Source organism: Carcharodon carcharias, chromosome 12 (assembly GCF_017639515.1).
Source record: "Carcharodon carcharias isolate sCarCar2 chromosome 12, sCarCar2.pri, whole genome shotgun sequence".
Taxonomy (NCBI): domain Eukaryota; kingdom Metazoa; phylum Chordata; class Chondrichthyes; order Lamniformes; family Lamnidae; genus Carcharodon; species Carcharodon carcharias.
The window spans coordinates 124,885,204-124,907,714 of record NC_054478.1 but is presented as its reverse complement, the minus strand read 5'-3'; the positions used below and the strand labels follow the sequence as shown (position 1 = coordinate 124,907,714).

The 22,511-nt window shown below is 42.8% G+C and overlaps 1 protein-coding gene across 2 annotated transcripts in view; it reads right to left on the bottom strand.

The window, feature by feature from the left end:
* bmpr2b (bone morphogenetic protein receptor, type II b (serine/threonine kinase)) overlaps nt 1–22,511 on the bottom strand; it is a 333,412-nt gene that overhangs the window by 200,832 nt on the left and 110,069 nt on the right. The window contains exon 2 of one of the 2 annotated variants that reach the window (XM_041200905.1): nt 19,452–19,618. The exons of the other annotated variant lie outside the window; for it this stretch is intronic. The gene's annotated coding sequence lies outside the window, so the exon portion shown is untranslated. The remainder of the gene's footprint in view (nt 1–19,451; nt 19,619–22,511) is intronic. 2 annotated transcript variants of the gene reach the window in all.

The following is a 22,511-nucleotide window of genomic DNA, read 5'->3' as shown; positions in this document are numbered from 1 at the left end:
AGCCTTTACCAACTGCTGTGTCATAACAGAAGCTAGATCACTGACATCGAGTGCAACTATTGAAAGGCCTCGTTGATGTTTTAGTATACATGGCCCACTGAAAGTCATTGTTTCGGATAATGGTACAGTCTTTACTAGTACAAAATTTCAGAGATTAATGCATTTAAATGTCTGGAATCAGACATATTAAAACAGCACCATATCATCCCTCATTAAATGGGTTAGCTTAAAGAGCCGAGCAAATAGCTGGTTGTTGGAATGTCTCTCTACTCCTAAGATGATCCACATGTTTTCAAACAATTCGGTCTTCCACTTCCACATGGAAGGACAAGGGGCCAGTTTCTGAGACAATTGTATTCCTATTTCAATGAATGAAAAGGTTATCCAAAGGTATTCTAAGAACTCGACTTTCCTGCTTTCTTCTCAATTATCGTATGATGCCTCATTCAACTAAGGGTTCGATGCCATCTGAATTATTGATAAAACGCCGCTTACGCACAAGGTTAAGTCTGGTGTTCCCAAACTTAGAAGGGAAGGTAGAAAAGAATGAGAGTAATGAAAAATTGAATCAAAAATTGAATCAGGATATTCACAGCAAAACTCGAAGATTTACTGTAGGAGATACAGTGTTCGTGGGGAATTTTGAAAGTGGACCTTGTTGGGTTCCTGGTACAATTGTCTCAGAAACTGGTCCCTTGTACTTCCAGGTGAAAGTGGAAGACCAAATTGTTCGAAAATATGTGGATCATCTTAGGAGTAGAGAGGCATTCCAACAACCAGCTATTCTACCTGTGATTAACGTCGAACCATTAATCCCTGAGGTGACAAGCATGATTCCAAGGATAACAACTGTAGCTATGAGGATAGATTGGAGAGGTTGGGTCTGTTTTCCTTGGAGAAAAGAAGGCTGAGAGGAGACTTGATAAAGGTATTCAAGATCCTGAGGAGTATGGACAGGGTAGTGAGAAACTTTTCCCACTCAGGAGTACATCAAGAACTAGAGGGCACAGATTCAAAATCATGGGCAAGATGAGTAGAAGTGATGTGAGGAAAAATTTATTTTACCCAGAGGGTGGTTGGAGTCTGGAATGAACTTCCTGAAAGGGTGGTGGAGGCAGGTTCGATAAAGGTATTCAAAAAGGAATTGGATTGCTATCTGAAAAGAAAGAATGTGCAAGGTTACGGGGATAAAGCAAGGGGGTGGGATTAAGTAGAATTCTCATTCAGCGAGCCAGTGCAAACTCAATGGACTGAATGGCCTCATTCTGCACTGTAAAGATTCTGTGATGTGAGTGAAAAAAAATCAAGGAGAAATGGCAGAAAGCCAAATTTCATTTTGACAAGTCTGCCAAACTATTGCCAGAGTTGAGCATTGGAGAGCTCTCAACAGGAATCAATCCACGTGACATGTGTAGAGCAGTTGTCACCTTGATCATACACGGTGGAAGTGAATGACCAAATATATCACTGCAACCGCAGGTTATACGAACAATTAGAAAAGCTGTTCCTTCACTACAGGTGGTCGATCAGGAAGTGAGATCTCATCAGCTACACAGACTATACAGCAACCATCATTCCCAGAGGTCCACTGGTACCCAACAGCAGAAATGGAACCACAACAACAGTTACCACGGCAACAAGTGCCACAGGAACGACACTCCCCAAAGAAGGAACTTCACCCAGACGAACAGCCAATGGCAACATGCATGCGTACGATTAAAAAACCTTTACGAATTAATGACTGTGTGTGCATTGCATGTGTAGAGGCTAACAAGAATAATGAACAGTTTATTAATGCCTGAGAACAGTTGTGGCATAGTGGGTAACTCACAGTTACACATGATAGTGCATGCAAAGTTGTCTGTTGTTTGTTATGGAAAGGGGATGTTTAGGTTTTGAAATGCAATCATTAAATGTTCTACCTGGCTTGCCATTGTCATGTGACCTCTGCCATGAAGGAATGTCTGAGGGCAGCCATGTTATTTCCAGTTCAATAAAGACACTACACTAGAAAGACTGTAGTCTTTCAGCTCGTAACAGAAAACAATTATCATAGTCCCAACACACTGCCACAACAGGTCCTAAAAGTATCTACGTTTTTTTCACCTGTTTCATCAATGACCTAATCAATTGTCACATATCAGAAGTGCGACTATTCACTTACAATTCTGCTGTGTTCAGCTCCATTCATAGCTATTCTAACAATGAAGCAGCCCATACTTAACTCCAGGAGAGCCAGGATAATATCAGGGCTTGGGATAACATTTACACCACGTGGACAGGTAATAAACCATTGATCAAGAGAAAACGCAGTCATTTCCCATTGACCTTCAACCGCACCATCATAGCAGAGTCCCTGACCATCAAAGCCTGGTGGGGCTGGGGTGGTTTACCATTGATCAGTAAGCTTAACTGAAGCACTGAAACATAGCAGCACAACAATTACAACAGCAGAGCAGAGGCTGATGGTCTGCAACAAGTAGTTTACTTCCTGATCTCTCAAACTACTTCACCATTTTCAAGGCTCAAGTCAGAAATGTGATGGAATCATCACCACTCACCTGGATGGCTGCAACTGCAAAACTCCAAAAATCTCAACATCATATCGGACAAAGAAGTTAGCTTGATCGTATTTAGTTTAAGTAATATTAGCCCCACCCTGCTCCATCACCAGAGCACTATATCTGTAGCATGTTCTATGTATAAGATGCACATGAGCAACTCATCAAGGTTAGTTCAACAGCAGCTACTTTTCCTTCAACCTCACCACTGAGAAGGGCAACAGCAACAATATTGTGGGAGCACCATCAAAACGTGGCCAGGATTCAAAAATGCCCATCACCACCTTCTTAGGGCAATGAATGTATTGCCCAAATCCTGACAACTTCCTTAAAATCTCCAGGAACAAAGCCACACTGCTCCCTATACAGCTCTTGTAAACTGCACCAATCTGTCACCCAGCAGGGGGCTCAGGAGGAAAAGTGGCCCTTATCTACTCTATGATTCCATGGGCAGGGTTTTTCAGTTAGCATGCCAGGGCAGGCCCGACATGCTGACGTGTAAAATGATGTGCGATGATGTTGGGCATGCGTCCTGACGTCATCGCACTGTCTCACGATGTTTCGTTCGGCTGGCGTGCATCAGAGTCAGCTGCTTGCCCGCCAATGTGTAAACAGCCTATTAAGGCCATTGAGTAAGTAATTAATGTAATTGTTAATGCTACCCATCCAACCTCAAGGTTGGCGGCAGGTGAAAAGGCCAAGCGGCCTTCATTTTTCTTAGGAAACCTAATCCACGAGCAGGATGAGGTTTCCTAAAACTTTTATTAATTAAATTAAAAATTTTTCCTAAATATAAAAACATGACCCATACATGAGGGGACATGTTTAATTAACTTTTTAAACCATTTAATAATTTCAGTAGTGATTCAATCTCTGAGGCAGCTCTGTGCCTCAGGGAGATTGAAGCGGTCTTTGGCGCGCATGTGCTAAAGGGCGCTGGCCCCGACTCTCCCTCCTCCCCCCCGTCCACACAGGTAGCGCTGAGCACTATGGCTCGCGTCTTACGCTGGGCATGGTAACATGGCAGCGCGGAGATTATCAGCTCTGCTACCATCCCCGCCCACCTGAAAAATTCATCCCTGTAGGTAGTTCCGGGGGAAGATTGAGTGATATGGCAAGAAGGTAGGCAAGTGGGATTGACCCATCAAAATTGGAAAGGATTACTGGGCCAATGGCCTTTTCCTCATCCTAAAAATTCTCATGAGGTCCTGGAAGCAGAACCCCTTATGTGTCCTCACTCAGCTGAGTTCATCATGTGGCATAAAGAGATGGAGGATAGAGGATCAAAACGCAACATAGTTAAGTTACTGATTTCTATTGTAGCTCGTGCACATTACAAATTCTATCCTGGAGGTTCACTTCTCCACTCATTCACTTGGTAAGGTCACTGGATAACTGAGTCAAGAAGATCCTAAGTTTAGCAAGTAACGAGGGCACTCAGTAGAGTGCATACCTCTGCCACGCAGTAACAATGTTATTAATGTTATTAAAACCTTGAGGCTCTGCAACAACTGAAAAAAATATTTTTTTTTAAAGAGTTTCCATCTCACTCAGGATGCTTCAGGCCAATTCACATCCAACAACCTGCTCTGAAAACTCTACTCACATTTTGCCAGCTGTGGCAAATTCCACCATAACAACTGAGATAATCCACAGCATAAAGAAATAATTCAACAGCATTCTAACTAAAATTCACAGTAACCATGTTCCTAAACAAAACATGCTTGCCTGCACACAAAAAACTGAAAGGTCAGATAAGCTACCTGCACCTTATCTCCTGTGAGCAAGAAAGCAAATCAATTTCCCCCACCCTTGCTCATCTTATTTCAAGAGGAGAGAATTTTTCCATTATCTTTCTTTCTTCCTTTTTCCAGTATAAACTTCCTCCCCTCCTCTGATGAAGGCAGTGGGTACTTTTGACAACTGGCAATGTCTAGCTGGCATTCTTTTCATGTGTCGGTCTGAACTGTAAGTGCCAGAAGGCAAGTCGAATTGGAAAAAATGATCTAAAAATAAGCCAATTCGTCCGAAGTCTCAGCGTTAATGGATCCATTTAAAATTTTCCAGGATCCTAATCCACATCATTACCAAAAACCAAAAAGTTCTTCCTTCAGCCATATCCTATCTGCGTACTAGGTTTCGTTGAAATCTTTCCATTAGTTTTTGAGATACAGGGCTGGATTCTCGCTGAGTCAGGATGACATGCGAGCCCTTTAAAAATGGCGGATGGGTCCCAATTCTGGGATTCCCGGCCCCATTCCTGAGGTTTCTGATTTTCAGGTGTGCCTTTTAAGGGTGCTGGCTGGTTCAGGTCACAGGTCTGCACCCTGCACTCCCCACCTGGCCAGTTCTATTGTGGGGTTAAGTCTGTCCTTGTCCTCTGCAACAGGCTAATGGATTACCATAAGACATAGAAGCAGAAATTAGGCCATTTGGCCCATCGAGTCTGTTCCGCCATTCAATCATGGCTGATAAGTTTCTCAACCCCATTCTCCCGCTTCTCCCCATAACCTTTGATCCCCTTACCAATCAAGAACTTATCTATCTTGGTCTTAAATACATTCAATGACCTGGCCTCCACAGCCTTCTGTGACAATGAATTCCACAGATTCACCACTCTCTGGCTAAAGAAGTTTCTCCTCATCTCTGTTCTAAAAGGTCTTCCCTTTACTCTGAGGCTATGCCCTCGGGTCCTAGTTTCTCCTATTATTGGAAACATCTTCCCCACGTCCACTCTATCCAGACTTTTCAGTATTCTGTAAGTTTCAACCTGATCCCCCCTCATCCTTCTAAACTCCATCGAGTATAGACCCAGAGTCCTCAAACGTCCCTCATATATTAAGCCTTTCATTCCAGGAATCGTTCTCATGAACCTCCTCTGGACCCTCTCCAGGGCCAGCACATCCTTCCTGAGGTACGGGGCCCAAAACTGCTCACAATATTCTAAATGTGGTCTGACTAGAGCATTATAAAGCCTCAACAGCACATCCCTGCTTTTATATTCTAGTCCTCTCGAAATAAATGCCAACGTTGCATTTGCCTTCCTAACTACCGACTCAACCTGCAAGTTAACCTTAAGAGAATCCTGGACTAGGACTCCCAAGTCCCTTTGCACTCCAGATTTCTGAATTCTCTCCCCATTTAGAAAATAGTCTATACCTCTATTCTTCCTACCAAAGTGCATGACCTTACACTTCCCTATGTTGTATTCCACATGCCACTTCTTTGCCCATTCTCCTAACCTGTCCAAATCCTTCTGCAGCCTCCCGGCCTCCTCAATACTACCTCTGCCTCTACCTCTTTGTACCATCTGCAAACTTAGCCAGGATGCCCTCAATTCCTTCATCTAGATCATTAATGTATAAAGTGAAAAGTTGTGGTCCCAACACTGACCCCTGCGGAACTCCACTAGTCACCAGCCGCCATCCTGAGAAGGACCCCCTTATTCCCACTCTCTGCCTCCTGCCAGACAGCCAATCTTCTATCCACGTTAGTACCTTGCCTCTAACACCATGGGTTCTTATCTTACTGAGCAGCCTCCTGTGCGGCACCTTGTCAAAGGCCTTCTGGAAGTCCAAGTAGATAACATCCATTGGCTCTCCTTTGTCTAACCTACTCATTACCTCCTCAAAGAATTCTAACAGATTTGTCAGGCATGACCTCCCGTTGATGAAACCATGCTGACTTTGCCCCATTTTACCATGCACTTTCAAGTATTCTGAAATCTCATCCTTAATAATGGACTCTAAAATCTTACCAACAACCAAGATCAGGCTAATCGGCCTGTAATTTCCCATCTTTTGCCTCACTCCCTTCTTAAACAGGGGGGTTACATTAGCGATTTTACAGCCCTCCGGGACCCTCCCTGATTCCAGTGATTCCTGAAAGATCACCACTAACGCCTCCACTATCTCTTCTACTTGCTGAGCTGTCTGCTAAGCCTCATCATGTGTTCTTGGCTGAGAACCCAGAAACCTATTAGCCTGTTGAAACACCTGAGCCCCAGAGAAAACACTGCTTGATTGACAGCTCTGGCTCTCTGACTATGCTGCCAATTTCACAATGTTTATTTGCACAAGATGAAGAGGTTTCATGTGCTTGCAGCTTCCGCTACTAATACTTTATAGAGTGTCTGGATGATTGACACTTTTACTGGGCTTAAGTAAAAAGGAGTTTTTTTTAGCAAAGTGGAAAACTGTCAATGAATGACTGTTATTTAAGCAATTTTTACACATCCTGCTGTCACTATAGTGTTCATTGCTTCTATACAATATATAGTGGATGAATGGGCATGCAAGTGCCATAGCTTGGCATGGGGAGGCATGAAGGGCTATTGGGGTTGTTAGGGGGCATATCTTGGCATGGGGGCATAATGGGCCATAGGGGTTGTTTTGGGGGGGTTGGCATGGGGGCCTGAGGGTCCATAGGGGTATGTGGGAGAGCATGTGGTGGCATGGGGAGGGCACTGGGATGTGTGGGGAGTGTGTAAGGTGAAGGCTGGAGCGCCTTTCAGTTTTTGGTATAACTGGGATAAAGTCCCAAAACAGGCCTTTTAACCGGCCCACCTCTGCAACCACAAGCCCCTATGGCTACCTTTAAACATTTTCCTGGGTCAGCTGGCCCAACTGCAGTCCACACATGTCCGTCCCCAAACAATGAAAATCCTGTCCTTGCGGACACTTTCTCCTGAGGTGGGCAGGCCAAGCCAGGATTTGCCTGACTCCCGTTACCACCTTGAGAATGAAGATCCAGCCCATACTGTTTAACAGAATCACAGAATCTTTACAGTGCAGAAAGAGGCCATTCAGCCTATCGAATCTGCAATGGCTCTCTGAAAGAGCATTCTACCTAGTTCCATTCTCCTGCCTTATCCCCATAAACCTGCTCATTCTATCTTTTCAGATAGCAATCCAATTCACCTTTCAATACTTCAATTGAACCTGCCTCCACCACCCTTTCAGGAAGTTCGTTCCAGACTCCAACCACCAACTGGGTGAAAAAATTTTCCTCACATCACTTTTACTCCTTTTGCCAATTATTTTGATTCTGTGCTCTCTAGTTCTTGATGTTCTCTTCAGTGGGAACAGTTTCTCACTATTTACCCCGTCCATACCGCTCAGGATCTTGAATACCTCTATCAAGTCTCCTCTCGGCCTTTTTTCTCCAAGAAAGCAGTTCCAACCTCTCCAATCTATCCTCATAGCTCCAGTCCTTTATCCCTGGAATCATGCCTATGAATCTCCTCTGTACTCACTCCAAAGTCTTCACATCCTTCCTCAAGGCACAGTACTCCAAATGAAGCCTAACCAGTGTCTTATAAAAGTTGCGAAGGTATATGCTCTAAAGGAGACTACTATCTCAAGATGCCCTGCCATCTTCAATGACCTATGTACACATACACTGAGGTGTCTCTGGTCCTCCACCTCCTTTAGAGTTTCTCTCTTTATTTTATACTGTTTCACCACATTTCTCCTGCCAATGTGAATCATCTTACACTTCTCTGTATTGAACTTCATCTGCCATTTGTCTGCCCAATCCACCCAACATGTTTATGTCCTTTTGAATTTCAAGACTATCCTCATCACAGTTGGCAATATTTCCAATCTTTGTATCATCGGCAAAATTTGAAATCATGCCCTGAATACCACAGCCTTAGTCATTAATATATATCAGGAAGAGCAAGCGTCCCAACACTGGCCCCGGAGGAACTCTACTGCAAACCTTCCTCCAATCTGAAAAACAACATTTTATCACTACTCTGTTTCCTGTCACTTAACCAATTTCTTATCCAAGTGCCTACTTTACCTTTTATTCCAAGAGCTAGAATTTTGCTCACAAGTCTGTTTTGTGGCACTGTATCAAATGCCATTTGAAAATCCATATACACCACATCAACAGTTTTGCCCTTATCAACCTTCTCTGTTACCTCCTCAAAAAAACTCCAGCAAGTTAGTTAAACATGATTTTCCCTGAATCACGTTTCCCTAAATGAATCCATGCTGGCTTTACTTAATTATCCTGCACTTGTCGAAGTGAATATTGATTTTGTCCCGAACCACTTTCCAGCAGTTTCCCTGCAACAGAAGTCAAACTGACTCGTATAGTTGCCGGCTTTATCCTTGCACCCCTTTTTGAACAAAGGTGTAACATTCACAATTCTCCAGTCCTCTGGCACCACCCCTGTGTCTAAAGAAGACTGGAAGATTATCACTAGTGCCTCTGCAATTTCTACTCACTTTCCTCAGTACTTTTGGACACATCTCATCCAGTCCTGCTACCTTATCCATTTTAAGTAAAGAGAGTCTTTCTAACACCTCCTTCTTCCCAACTTGGCCTGGATAGCATCTTCTTCCTTTGTAAAGTCAGATACAAAATACTCGTTTAATATTTACGCTATTTCTCCTACCTCCGTGTGCAAGTCTCCTTTTTTTAATCCCTAATCAGCCCTACTCTTTCTTTTACCATCCTTTTATTTTTTACTTATAGAAGATCTTGGGATTCCCTTTTATGTTAGCTGCCAGTCTCACTTCATGCTTTCTCATTGCTTTTCTTATTAGTTTTTCACTTCCCCTCTGCTCCTCCTATATTCAGTTTACAGGCAAACGGACGAACAAACGAGTGAAATCAATGTCTCCACCCACCTTCAGAGGTAATTAATAGTCTGTGCCAAGTTAACTGATCTCAGATAGGGTCACAACTGGGGCACTTGGTCTCAGCTGCCTGGACTGAGTCTGCTCTCCAGGAGCCTTGCTGGAACGTGCTTGTGTGGAACCTGCTTGACAACAGGATCAATCTCAGCTGTTTTGTCCCTGCTGGCTTTCACTGTCTGAGCTCACACGGGAGGCTGGCCACTCAACCGAGGCCGAAAGGCCACCTGGCTTCCACGGAACCGTCCCATATTCAGAGTCAGGATCTTTGGGAAGAGAGTACACACTGGGAAAAGAAAGCAGCCAAATCCTTCTAAAAGGGAAATTACAACTGCAGTTATCTCAACATTGTGGAATAAGAAAAGGGGAGATTCACTAAGCAAATAGAACATCTTTGTTGTAGAAGAAATTGCAACTACTGAGATTATCAGTGCAGACAGACTTACACAAGTGCACATCAGTGCAGTCTGCTGGATGATGAACTCTCAGTCTCTGCAACATCTTCAAAAAGGCTCCATCACCACAAAACCACCCTGGCTCCTCAACTTCCTTTTGTGGTCTCCTGCTAAACAATCAGGAATGAAGTCAGCAGACAGCGATTAAAATGCCCAGTGTCTGTCTGAGATGGGACTGTTTGGGGATTTTGAGAGCTCCCTGCACACCAATTATTGCTTTCTTTTTCAATTTTTTGTCTCCCCCCAGTTTCCAGCCCCTCAGCTCCTGAAGATTCTGAGGAGTACAATTTTAGTGGCCTTAGTATTTCACACTAGTGAGTGTTCTTTATGTGTGACTCTCAATAGAAATTTTCAGTATTCATTTTGACTGTAAAAAAAAACTTGCATTCGTATAGCATTTTTCATGATCTCTAGGCTTTAGCCAATGAAATACTTTAAGTATATTCAATGTTGTAAGCTAGAAATCATGACAGCCAACTTATTTAGAGTAATTTCCCACAATAAACAATAGGATAAATAACCAGATAATCTGATTTAGATGTTTGCTGAGAAATAAATATTGGCCAGCACACAAAGGGTGGAATTGTCCCAGATTTGCACGAAGTGCAATAGTGGGTGTGAATAAAGATGTTTTACCCACCGGCCGCAATGGGGGATCTTCATGCTGCATCGTCCCCTTCCCGCCTTATTAATTATGCAGCCACAGGAAACACGCAGTCTTGCTGGTGGGTGGCCTCCGATTTGCCCGCCGCACTGTTATCTTGCCACCTTCTCATACAGAATGCCATATTTAAACTGCAGCCGCACGCACTTCTCAATGCTTGCAGCCCAGGACTGCTCCCAAGAAGACATGACCCCAAAATCCAAGAAGAGTGCAGCCCCCAATTCAGTGATGCAACCCTGGAATGCCTTCTGGACAGCACAGAGGCCCGCTGCGATGCCCTCTATCCCAGCTCTGGCCGCAGGAGGCCCATCAGTCTCACCACTCTGGCTTGAGAGGCAGTGGCAGAGGGTGGCAGTGCCAATGTGCACAGAAGAGGTCGGCCATCCAGTGCAGAAAATGGATGAATGATCTCATCCATGCCACCAGGGTAATCAACCATCTTATCACTCTAAACTCACACACTCACAAGCCATCACACATTCACTGGCATCTCACTCACTGCCAGCTCAAGGGACATCACCACTCACTCTCTCATACACACCCTCACATCTCCACCTGACCTCAGCTCCACTGGAGGCTGCCTCCTCAGCACTCCCCCTCGAGACCACTTACACAGATCAACATGTGTCCCCACAAGCACCCCGGGATACCCCAACCCCTTCCCCAGTTCAGCATTCACCCTGCAGCCTCTTCCCTTGCCTGAGGCCATTTCTCCCCCTTCCCCAAGCAAGCACTAGCCTTGCATCCACTGAAAAGCCACCCCCGCCTTACGGACGGTCTGGCATGTACAGACCTGCCCGTAAGCCCCCCAAAAGTGATGTAGTGCTGTCTGTGAAGCCTGGTGTTAATGACCTCGAGCGCTGCCCGAGCAAGGTAGGCAAACAAACCGCAAAGTCACAAGCAAAATGCAGCGCGTCAGGTGCATGTCACCATGGAATCGTAGAAAAGTTATGGTGCAGAAAGAGGCCATTTAGCCCATCATGCCTGCGTCGGCCAAAAAGTGAAAATAGAAACTAGCTTCTCATTTTAATCCCACTTTCCAGCACCTGGTCCGTAGCCTTGCAGTTTACGACAAATCTTGGTACCTTTTAAATGAGTTAAGCATTTCAGCCTCAGCCACCCATTTTGGCAGTGAATTCCAGATGACCACCACCCTTCTGGGTGAAAAAGTTTTTCCTCGTGTTCCCTTTAATCTTTCTACCAATCACCTTAAATCTATGCCCCCTGGTAATAACCCCACAGGTAGGGGAAACAACCTTATCTAGGCCTCTCATAATTTTGTACACCTCAATTAGGTCATCCTCAGCCTCCTCTGTTCTAAGGAAAACAAACCTAGTCTATCCAATCTCTGCTCATAGCTGCAATTTTCAAGCCCTGGCAACATTCTTGTAAATCTCCTCTGCACAGTCTCCAGAGCAATTTGTCCTTCCTATAATGTGGTGACCAGAACTGTACACAATATTCTAGCTGTGGCGTAACCAGTATTTTATACAGTTCCATCACTGCATCCCTGCTTTTGTGTTCAATATCTCGACCAATAAAGGAAAGCATTCCATATGCTTTCTTGACCACCTTGTCCACCTGTCCTGTCACCTTAAAGGACTTGTGGACATGATCTCTAAGGTCTCTCACTTCCTCAATCCCTCTCAATAACTTCCCGTTTACTGAGTATTCACTTGCTTTGTTTGCCCTCCCCAAATGCATTACCTCACACTTTTCTGGACTGAATTCCGTTTGCCACTCGGCCCACTCAACCAAACCATTGATATCATTCTGCAGTCGACAGCTATCCTCTTCACTATCAACAAGACAACCAATTTTTGTGTCATTTGCAAATTTCCCAATCATGCCTCCCACATTTAAGTCTAAATCATTTATACAACAAACAGCAAGGGCCCCAACACTGAGCCCTCAGAAACACCACTGGAAACAGTTCTCCATTCACAAAAATATCCATCAACCATTAGCCTTTGTTTTCTGTCACTGAGCCAATTTTGGAACCAACCTGCCACCTTACCTTGCATCCTATGAGATCTCACTTTCCCGACCAGTCTGCCATGTGAACCTTGTCAAATGCCTACCTGAACTCCATGTAGGCTACATCCACTACACTACCCTCATCACTCTTCCTTGTTACTGCCTCAAAAACTCCTATTAAGTTAGTAATACAAAATCTTCCCTAACAAAACCATGCTGACTATCCCTGATCAATCCATAGCTTTCTAAGTGATAGTTTATTCCGTGTCTCAGAATTGTTACCAATAATTTGCCCACCAGTGAAGTTAGACCGACTGGCCTATAACTTTCTGACCTATCACTCACACCCTTTTTAGATTATGGTACAACATTCGCAGGTTTCCAATCCTCTGAGATCTCGCCTGTATCTAGTGAGGATTGGAAAATAATCTTCAGAGCTTCCGCTATTTCCTCCCAAGCTTCCTTCAACAGCTTGGGATTCAATCCATCCGGCCCTGGTGATTTATCCACTTTCAAGGATGCCGGCACCTCCAGTACTTCCTCTTTCATTACGCTTATTGTATCTAATATTTCACACTCCCCCTCTTTAACTAGAATGTCTGCATCATCCCTCTCTTTAGTGAAGAGAGGGACAAAGTATTCATTGAAAACCCTGCCCACTCTTCTGCATCAACGCACAGGTTACCACGTGCATCTCTGATAGGTCCTACCTTTTCCTTAGTTATTCTCTTGCTCTTAAAGTACTGGTAAAACATCTTAGGATTTTCTTTGACTTTACCTGCCAATATTTTTTCATATCCCCTCTTTGCTTTCCTAATTTCCATTTTTACTTCACTCCTGTGCTTTCTATACTCCTCCAAGCTTTCTACAGTATTAAGTCTTTTATGAATGTCATAACTTTCTTTTTCTGCTTTATCTTGGCCTGTATGCTTCTAGATAACCAGGGAGCTCTAGATTTGGCAGTACCACCCTTTTTCTTTGCAGGGACATGTCTACACTGTGCCTGTAGAATCTCACCTTTCAATGCCTCCCACTGATTTTACACAGTTTTTCCTTCTAATAGCTGCATCCAGTCCACTCACGCCAGCTCACCTCTCAGCTTTGTAAAATTTGTCTTCCCCCAATTTTACTCCTATTCTATCTTTGTGCTTTTTCATACTGATGCTAAATCTAACTATATTGTGGTCACTATCTCCAAAATGGTCTCCCACTGCTACTTCATCCACATACCCAACTTCATTTCCTAAGACTAAATCTAGAATTGCGCCCCCTCTCATTGGGCTTGTTATGTGCTGGCTAACAAAGTTTTCTTGAATGCAGTTCAAGAATTTTGCGCCCTCTGTGCCCTTCACACTGTTCGCATCTCAATTGATATTAAGGTAGTTGAAGTCCCCCGCGATTATTGCCCTATTGTTTTTGCTCTCAGAAACCTGTCTACATATTTGCTCTTCGCTTTGTACGGTTGTGAAATACGTCGACGTGCAATCCCGCTGACGTGCCCGGATGACCCAACATGTGGCAGGGGGATGATTCTGGGGAGCAGGGCTTATAATGAGATATTAAAGTATTGAAATTAGGTTCCCGACGTGTGGCAGTGGGAATCGTAGCCCGCCATTGACGGGTGGAGCAGACGATGGCATGAAACCAATTTTTGGCCTTCTTGCCATATCGTCCCATCCTGTACGCCCCCCACCCACACCACCCACCATGACGCCACGCATCAATGGGGCCAGAAAACAGCCCTGGTCTTCCTTAGATAGTGCCATGGGATTTTTTTTTACATCCACCTGAGGGCAGACCCAGCTTCAGTTTAATTTCTCACAAGTAGAATACCTCTGACAGTGCAGCACTCAATCCATATTGCACTGAAGTAGCAGTTGGGATTATGTGCTCCAGTCTGGAGTAGGACTTGATCCCAGAACCTTCTGGATCAGAGGCGAGGCTGCTACCTAGTTTGGGGTACCCATGCCATGACTTCAGAGATCAGTTAAATTAGCACAAACAACAGATTGAAATTGGGATCTTATAAGAACATGGGACTTAGGAGCAGGAGTAGGCCATTCAGCTCTTTGAGCCTGCTCCACCATTCAATAAGATTATGGCTGATTTGGTAGTGGTCTCAACTCCACTTCCCTGTCTACCTCCCCCCCATACCCCATGACTCCTTTGTCTATCAAAAATCTGAACTTATTCAAGGCAGAATTAGACAATGACCCATCCTCTACTACTTTCTGGGAAAGAGAATTCCACATAACTGACAGCCCTCTAAAAGAAGAAAAAATCTCTCCACATCTCCATTTTAAAAGGGAGATCTCTTATCCTTAAACTGTATCTCCTAGTTTGAGACTCCCCTACAAGTAGAAACATACTCACGGTATCTACCCTATCATGGCCCCTCAGGATCTTATGTTCAATAAGATCACTTCTCATTGCTAAACGCCAATGGGTGTAGGCCCAAACCATTCAACCTGTCTTCTTAAGATAAGCCCCTCAACCCAGGAATGAGTCGAATGAACTTCCTCTGAACTGCTTCAAACACAATTATATCTTTTTTCAAATAAGGACACCAAAACGGTATACAGTATTCCAAATGTGGTTTCACCAAGCTGCTCAACTGCAGTAAAACTTCCCTACTTTTATATTCCATTCCCCTTGCAAAAAATGCCAACATTCCAGTTGCCGTCCTAATCACAGCATATAGTTATTCATTCTGGTCTGCCTGCTACAGTTACCAGCTGATACATCAGAGGAATGACAAGCACTCTTTAATCTCACCAAAACTGAACCAAACAGTGATGGATAAATAGGAGTGTAGTATGTTAGAATTGAAGAATGTGCAGGTCTTGACTATTCTTCAGAAACAGTTGTCCTACACAGGTATCATTGTTGTTTGGTCACCAAAAATTTGAGGACATTTACATTCATATTCTAGATTTTTTTTAATAAGTATTTTTCAGAAAAATAAAACTTTCCTAATGGTTTAGTGAGTAAATGCACCACCTAATGTGTTAGTGAGCCATACCGATGTGCAGTGTCCATGTTGGGTATCTGGTCAGTACTGTCACCTCAGCTGTAGCAAGCAATGGAAACACTACAGTTGGTATCAATGCCTTTTGACTAAATCCCTGTTAGAATACCTCTGTGGATGTCAGATGTGAATCAAATTGGAGTCAGCAGTAATACCCCACATAGTTAAACAGCCTCATCATCAAGACTCACACACCAAGAATTCCTGAGGACATCAGGCACTTCCTAAAGTGTTATCAGTCTGTCTTCCTAATGACAGGAGAATACAAATGTCAACCAGCATAAGATCCTGTGTCACACTATTAACTAACTAAATACTGTGGTATAAGATGCACAATTCAGATCGGCTTACGAGCATGACCAGTGACACTGAATCCCTACTGTAAAGCCCAAAAATATGTAGTAACAGGACAAAATTGTTCTTAATGGCTAGCTGATTCATAACAAGAGGGTACAGACTAGAAAAAATGTTCCTACACAGATGGTTATCATAATATAGAATGTTTTACAAGAACAAGTTGAAGAGCATTATCACTGGAGCAGTCGGTCGAATTACCTCCTCCTCTTCTGCTGTAAATTCTACCATTAGTCATTCCAGACCTGTTGTTTCTCTTAACACTTGAGGGTTAAAAGACTTAGTGTGATATAGTCAATTGAATGCTTTGTGAGCTGCTGGCACTGTGAAAATGTAAAAAAATGCAAAAAAGCATTAATCTTGGGCACTATCCCACAAATGCAACTACTCTGTGAGGGGAAAATTCCTTCTCATTTCAAGTCTTTCTTGAAACATTAAATCCATATTTCTGCCCTCTAGTCCTGTACTCATAGTCCAAGCTATATAATCAACATGCAATTAAATTATCATCCCTCACAGCATTTTAAAAGCTAGGATCTACACCTTCTCGAACTTTTCTTTAATGAAAATAGATCCAATTCAAAATTTGTTTTCCTGCATGAAAGCCTAGCACCATCTTTGTTTCTGTTCCTGTTGAAAATTCAGCAACACTCCCTTGTTCTTTTGAAGGTAGCATGCCCATATTTCAAAATTGGCCTCAGCAATCATTTATGTAACTTTTAAACATCATGCTCCTCTTTGGTTCAGTTTGTGAAGCTCACACACAAATCAGCCATGAAGACCTAAAGGTCTTTGATTCAATTCTCATCTATGAGGAGCTAACTGATCTTAGTTGGAGCAGCAATAGGGGCCTGCAATTAGTTTCAATGTTCCTGAATTAAGAAGGACAGAATCATCAGTTCCTGAACTCTATCCAAAAATTTCTGTTAGAAAGTGCTCAGGCAGTGAAAATAGGCAAAGGCAAGATCGACTGTGCCGCCATGGTCAAATGACCAGCTACACTCACTGTCCAGGCTCCCATGCAGAGCCATTTGTGCAAAGACAAGTCCTTCGAAACAAAGCTGAGCAAGAGAGCCAGGAGAAAAGCAGCTCGCTTTGAGTTCTGGATCAATGCCCTTGAGATATGTACCAGCATACAGTGGGATATATTTTCTTTCCTTTGTAAATATTGGCAAAACAGTTAATGTGGGTACAAATCGAGATTTGTTTACTTTATACATGTCAGCTTTTTCACCAATATTACTGAAAGGAAGATAACATATCCCAATTAATCTGGTAGACACTAGACAACAGTTAAACAATCTTATTCAGATCTTTGTCTACCTTTGTCAATGGTAAATCCTCTACACATTTCAGGTTTCATGTTCCAATCGGGTGGAACACCTTACATTTACTTACATTGAAATCCTTAATTCCTTCGTTCAACTTCATTGGTTCTTGATCCTATTGAATAACTTAAATGCTTTTATATTTGTTACCTTCCCACATTCTGACCACATATTTGTGCCATCACTAAGACCACCTACTTCCACCTCCATAATATCACATGATTTCATCCATCTCAGCTCATCTGCTGCTGAGACCCTCATTCATGCCTTTCTTACCTCTATACTTGATGATTCCAACACAATCCTGGCTAGTCTCCCACATTCAACCCTCCATAAACTTGGAGTCATCCAAAACTCTGTTGCCCATGTCCCAAATTCTGTTCCCCTAACACCCCTGTGCTTTCTGACCTACAGTGGCTCCTGATCAAGCAATGCCTTGACTTAAAAATTTTTATCCTGGTTTTCGAATCTCTCCATTACTTCTCCCCTCCCTATCTCTGTAACCTCCTCCAGTACCATAAATCTCCAATTATCTATGCTTATCTAATTCTGACCTCATGTGCATCCCTGATTTTAAGTGTTCCACCACTGGTGACTGTGCCTTCAGTTACCTAGGGCCTAAGAACTGTAATTTTCTCTCTACACCTCTCTTTCACTCTTTCCTCGTTTAAGACACTCCTTAAAAACTACCTCTTCGATCAAGGCTTTTGACCTCACACTGTCTTATAAAGATTCTGCGACGTCCCTTGGGACATTTCATTATATTAAAAGAGCCATATAAATGTAAGGTGTTGTTATTGATTTTCATTGCAGTCTAAGAGAGGTGCTGCCTCAACAGCCACTCTCTGAAAAAGCATACAATTATTGACAGTAACTTCATGGATCTCCACGTTAATCTGCATACATGTGCACTCCAGAAGTTGCTGTTAGTTTCAGCAGTGTAATGATGACAAATGCTGACAGCTTTTCATTATTACCACAGCAAAATCTGGGAAATCTATTTTGTGATGTTGGTTTAAGGATAGATATTGGCCAGGACAACACCTCTGCTCTTCTTCATAGTGTCCTGGGATCTTTTACATCCGCCTGAGAGGGCAGATGGAGCCCTGTTTAATGTCTCATCCAAAAAATGGCGCCTCCAACAGAGCAGCTGCGCTGAAACATCAGCCTAGATTATATGCTCAAATCTCTGGAATGCAACTTGAATCCACAACCTGAGGGAAAAATGGTATCAACTGAGCCAAAGCTGAGAACCTGACATAATGCAATGACCTCTCCACTTGCCTGGCGAAGTGCAGCTCCAACAACACTCAAGAAGCTAGGCAGCATCCAGGACAAAGCAGCTCACTTGATTGGCACCCCTCCACAAACATTAACCCCCTCCACCACTGGTGTACAGTGGCAGTATGTACCATCCTCAAGATGCACTGCAGGAACTCACCAAGGCTCCTTAGACAGCACCTTTCAAACCCATGACCGCCGCTACCAGTTAGATGGACAAGGGCAGCAGACACATGGGAACACCACCACCTGCAGATTCCCCTCCAAACCACTCACCACCCTGACTTGGAAATATATCACAGCTCCTTCACTGTTGCTGGGTCAAAATCCTTAAAATGCCTCCCTAACAGCACTGTGGGTGTACCTACACCACATGGATTGCAGCAGTTCAAGAAGGCAGCTCACCAGCACCTTCTCAAGGGCAATTGGAGATGGGCAATAAATGCTGGCCTAGCCAACGATGCTTACATCCCATGAATGAATAAAAGAAAACCTAGGCTAGTACCAAGCCAATGTATATAACGCAATGAAAGAAGCTATCAATTATCCTGGACACTGATGCACAATGAAGCTTAAACTCTGTCCGCAGTTCCTTAAGATTATGGGATATCAATTTTAAATTTCCAATCCTGAAATTGCCACAAAATTAATACCTCATTAATTTCTGTAACATTATAACATATTGCAGCAATAAGAGTTGTGTTTAGTTTCAATTCCACATACATACACAAGGGGGTATTGCTGTAATAAATTTAGTCAGCTCACTACACAAGTCGCTATGCAAGGCTAGACAACTGTGTTCAGGGAAGCAAAAGGGGCCTCCAATTTTTACATCCCTGACAATCTACTAGAATATCAATCCCGATTTCTAAAGCAGTGTTTACAATATTGCCAGTTCTAATGCAATAAACAGAAGAATAGATTACCAAAAATGTTCAGCATCTGAATCCACAAGTATTGTTTCTTCAACAACTTGCATTTACATAATGTAAATAAAACATCTCAAGGCATACCAGAGAGGGAGAAAGTAATAGTGAGCCCCTCGTTAGATGACACCAAAACCTTAGTTTAAGAGGTACCTTTTGAGAAAATGTTTAAAGCAAAGAGATCAAACAAGCAGAGGTGATTAGGGAGGGTTCAAGGCCTTCATCAATACCTTTCTATAACACTTGTGGCTTCTTAGTCTTAGCAGAAACTTTTACAACATTCTGTTTCAAAGACTTTCTGCTTGCTTGTGTCCATTTCTGTTTTATATTTCTCTTGCAATTTGCAGGAAAAAAAGGGCAAAGATCTTCTTTTGTAGGAATGCTTCTTCAATATCTTCTAAAGAAGAACAAGCAAACACTTGGTAAGAAGAGACCTGATATCAATTAATAAATGCTTTATTTTACACAATATATACATATGCAGAAGAGCAGTTTCTCTCGGAATTACTTATTTCAAACAGTACAACTAATCATATGCTACACAATAAAGCCAAACTTCCACATTTCCTCACATTAGTTGCTTGGGTGAAATACTGAAGAGTTACCAACATCCACTAAACAACTGCCCTGTATGAGCCAGTGCCCTCAGCAGAGCTGTGAAGAAATTGGAAATTCGGCGTAGAACCAGTAAAGCCTGAAATTAAGTCAGCTGCCCACCCTCAGTCAGATTTTCCATGTCATTTAAGCCGTAGTAAAAAAAATTTTTGGATTGGGGGAGTTGGATTAATAATTTATAGCAAAAAAGAGGGGTTGTGAAATCGAAAGTGAAAAAAACAGCAATGACAGCTTATCCTGAAGTACATCTATGCATTTGTATGCAAGAAGAGATAAGTAAGGAACAAAAGAAGACCAGAAAACATTCAACTAAAGAATCATAAATCTTCTTCTTAGGGAGTCCCTTGAGGTCAAGGATGACTTGCATTCACTCCAATTGGATGGGTTCTGAGGTAGCTGCTAAGTCTAGATTCTGCAAGATGCGAGGCAGAAGGTCCTTGAAGAATCGAGTAGATGAATTGTTTGAAGGTTTCTGCGCTCTCGCTGGTGACTTGACTTTGCCTCTGCATGTTCCCAATAAAGTCTCTTGATGTGTTCAGTGCCTTCCTGAATTAACCTTCTCTATTTTGGTCAGAGCCGAAGGGAATGTTTGACTTCTTCAGAGATGCTCTGCAGACATCCCTAAAGTGTTTCCACTGTCCTCCTGGGAGTCTCCTGCGCAATCAAGTTTTGAGTAGAGTAGTTGCTTCAGGAGTCTAGCATCAGGCATACAAACAACATGTCCTGCACAGGGGAGCTGGTTTGGTAAATGGTGTTAAAATGGCCTTTTGACTCTATGACCCATTCAGAATTGGAAGAACCTTAACACGAAGGAAGTGGACTCCATCGAGAAACTGTCTCCCCTAAAATCAAATAATAGTGCATCAGTCCTAGTCCTGGTCTTTTGAGGTATGAAGAATCGCTTGAAGATTGAGAAAGGAAGGTCACAATCAGCATCCATAGAATGATTTTTGGGCCAGAGTACCATACTTTCCAAATAAGGAGGACAAAGTGACTGCGAAGAAGCAAAGGGAAGAATCTGAGAAGCTTTGGATCAGAAAGAAATATATCCCCATTCCCCATCCCCAGCAGAGTTTAATTTGAAAAGGACATCAGCAGATTATTGTTGTGTTTTATACCTCAGAGGTGTGCAGAGATGACACCAGTTTCTGTGTGTACAGGAACTTTATTTACGTTTCTAAAATGTCTGCTTCTCATGCTTACAGATTTTTGCTTTCAGTTTAGTTTCTCTTTCTCAGTCACCAAACCCAGGCTTGACTAAAAGCACAGAGAACACTCAACAGACAAACATAATTAAACACCAAACAATTGAATACCACTTCTTATCCCCCTTGTAAAACCAAAAGACTATTTTAAATTAAACCTCATAATTACTGTCCTTGAAATATCCTAGTATGCTCGCTATCAAGCATCCCGCATTTCACTTTGTAGTTGTCACCCAACAGATAGCGTTGGTAACAAGCAACCGCTTGATCTCCAACTGCAAATCGTGGTTCCTTTGCACATGTTCGCTTGTCAAAGTATGCATTTGTTTTATCTTCTTGTTTTGTGATTTCTTCTGCTTTTGCTCTGACATTCTTGTTGAATAGTGGTGATGGCTTAAGGATGGTCAGCGGCTTGCAAACGTTTCGACCAGTCATAAGTTCAGCTGGTGTCTTTCCAGTCAGAGAACGTGGGGTGGAATGAAATGTGTGAACTAGGTTATGAATGGATTGTTCAAATGTTTCCCCCCCATGACGTACTAGCTCTCAGACTGTCCTTGATCACCTTGTTGGATCATTCAACGCCACATTTCAATTGCAGGTTGTATCACAATGTCAAATGGTGGTGAATCCCATGTCTGTGAACTGACTGGAAACAAACTGCAGTCCATTCTCTGTTGTGATAGTCTCTGGCAAACCTCATTTGTAAAACAACTTGTCTAGAATGTCATGACCAAAGTGGTGGTTATGAAATTTGTTGCGGCAATTTCTGGCCATTTGCTATATAGATCATGAATAACACGCAAACAACATTGATTGCTAGGGGGTGCTCGTACTTCTTCAAAAATATATATTTGGACTTGTTGCCATGATTTTGTCAGCCATGAGGTTGGTTATAGAGGTGCAGGACATAGTTAACAGATTTCTCACTGAGTGTACTTGCTATGTAGTTTCTAATGAGCTCTTCTATGTGGCAATCTATTGCTGGCCACCAGACTGTTTCACAGCAGAATTGTTTAATCTTAACAACACTCTGATGTCCTTTGTGGGATAAATTCAACATGATGTTGTAGTGCTTTTGGGATAACCACTCAAGTTCTGCAAGCAACACAATTATCACCAAACAATGCAAGTTAATTGCGTACTTGGAAGTGTGGGGCCAGTTATTTCTTTATTTTACAAGACTACTTGATTTTTAGGTTCTGGCTCACTTTCTGCAGTATGTTATCTATTGCTGAGTCTGCCTTTAACACCTCTCATTAACATCCACACTGTCCACCACAGTTGCAAGCAAATAGGTCTTGAACCCAAAATCCATCAATCCCATGACATGAGTGGATCTCCCAGTGAAGGAAGGAAAGGTGCTGGAGCCAGTAAATATAAACTATTTCTCCACCCTGTCGCCAATTGTTTTTTATTCTTTGGAGTTGTGCAGAGATGTCCAGTTTCCTGTACTCAGGATCTTTATTTACA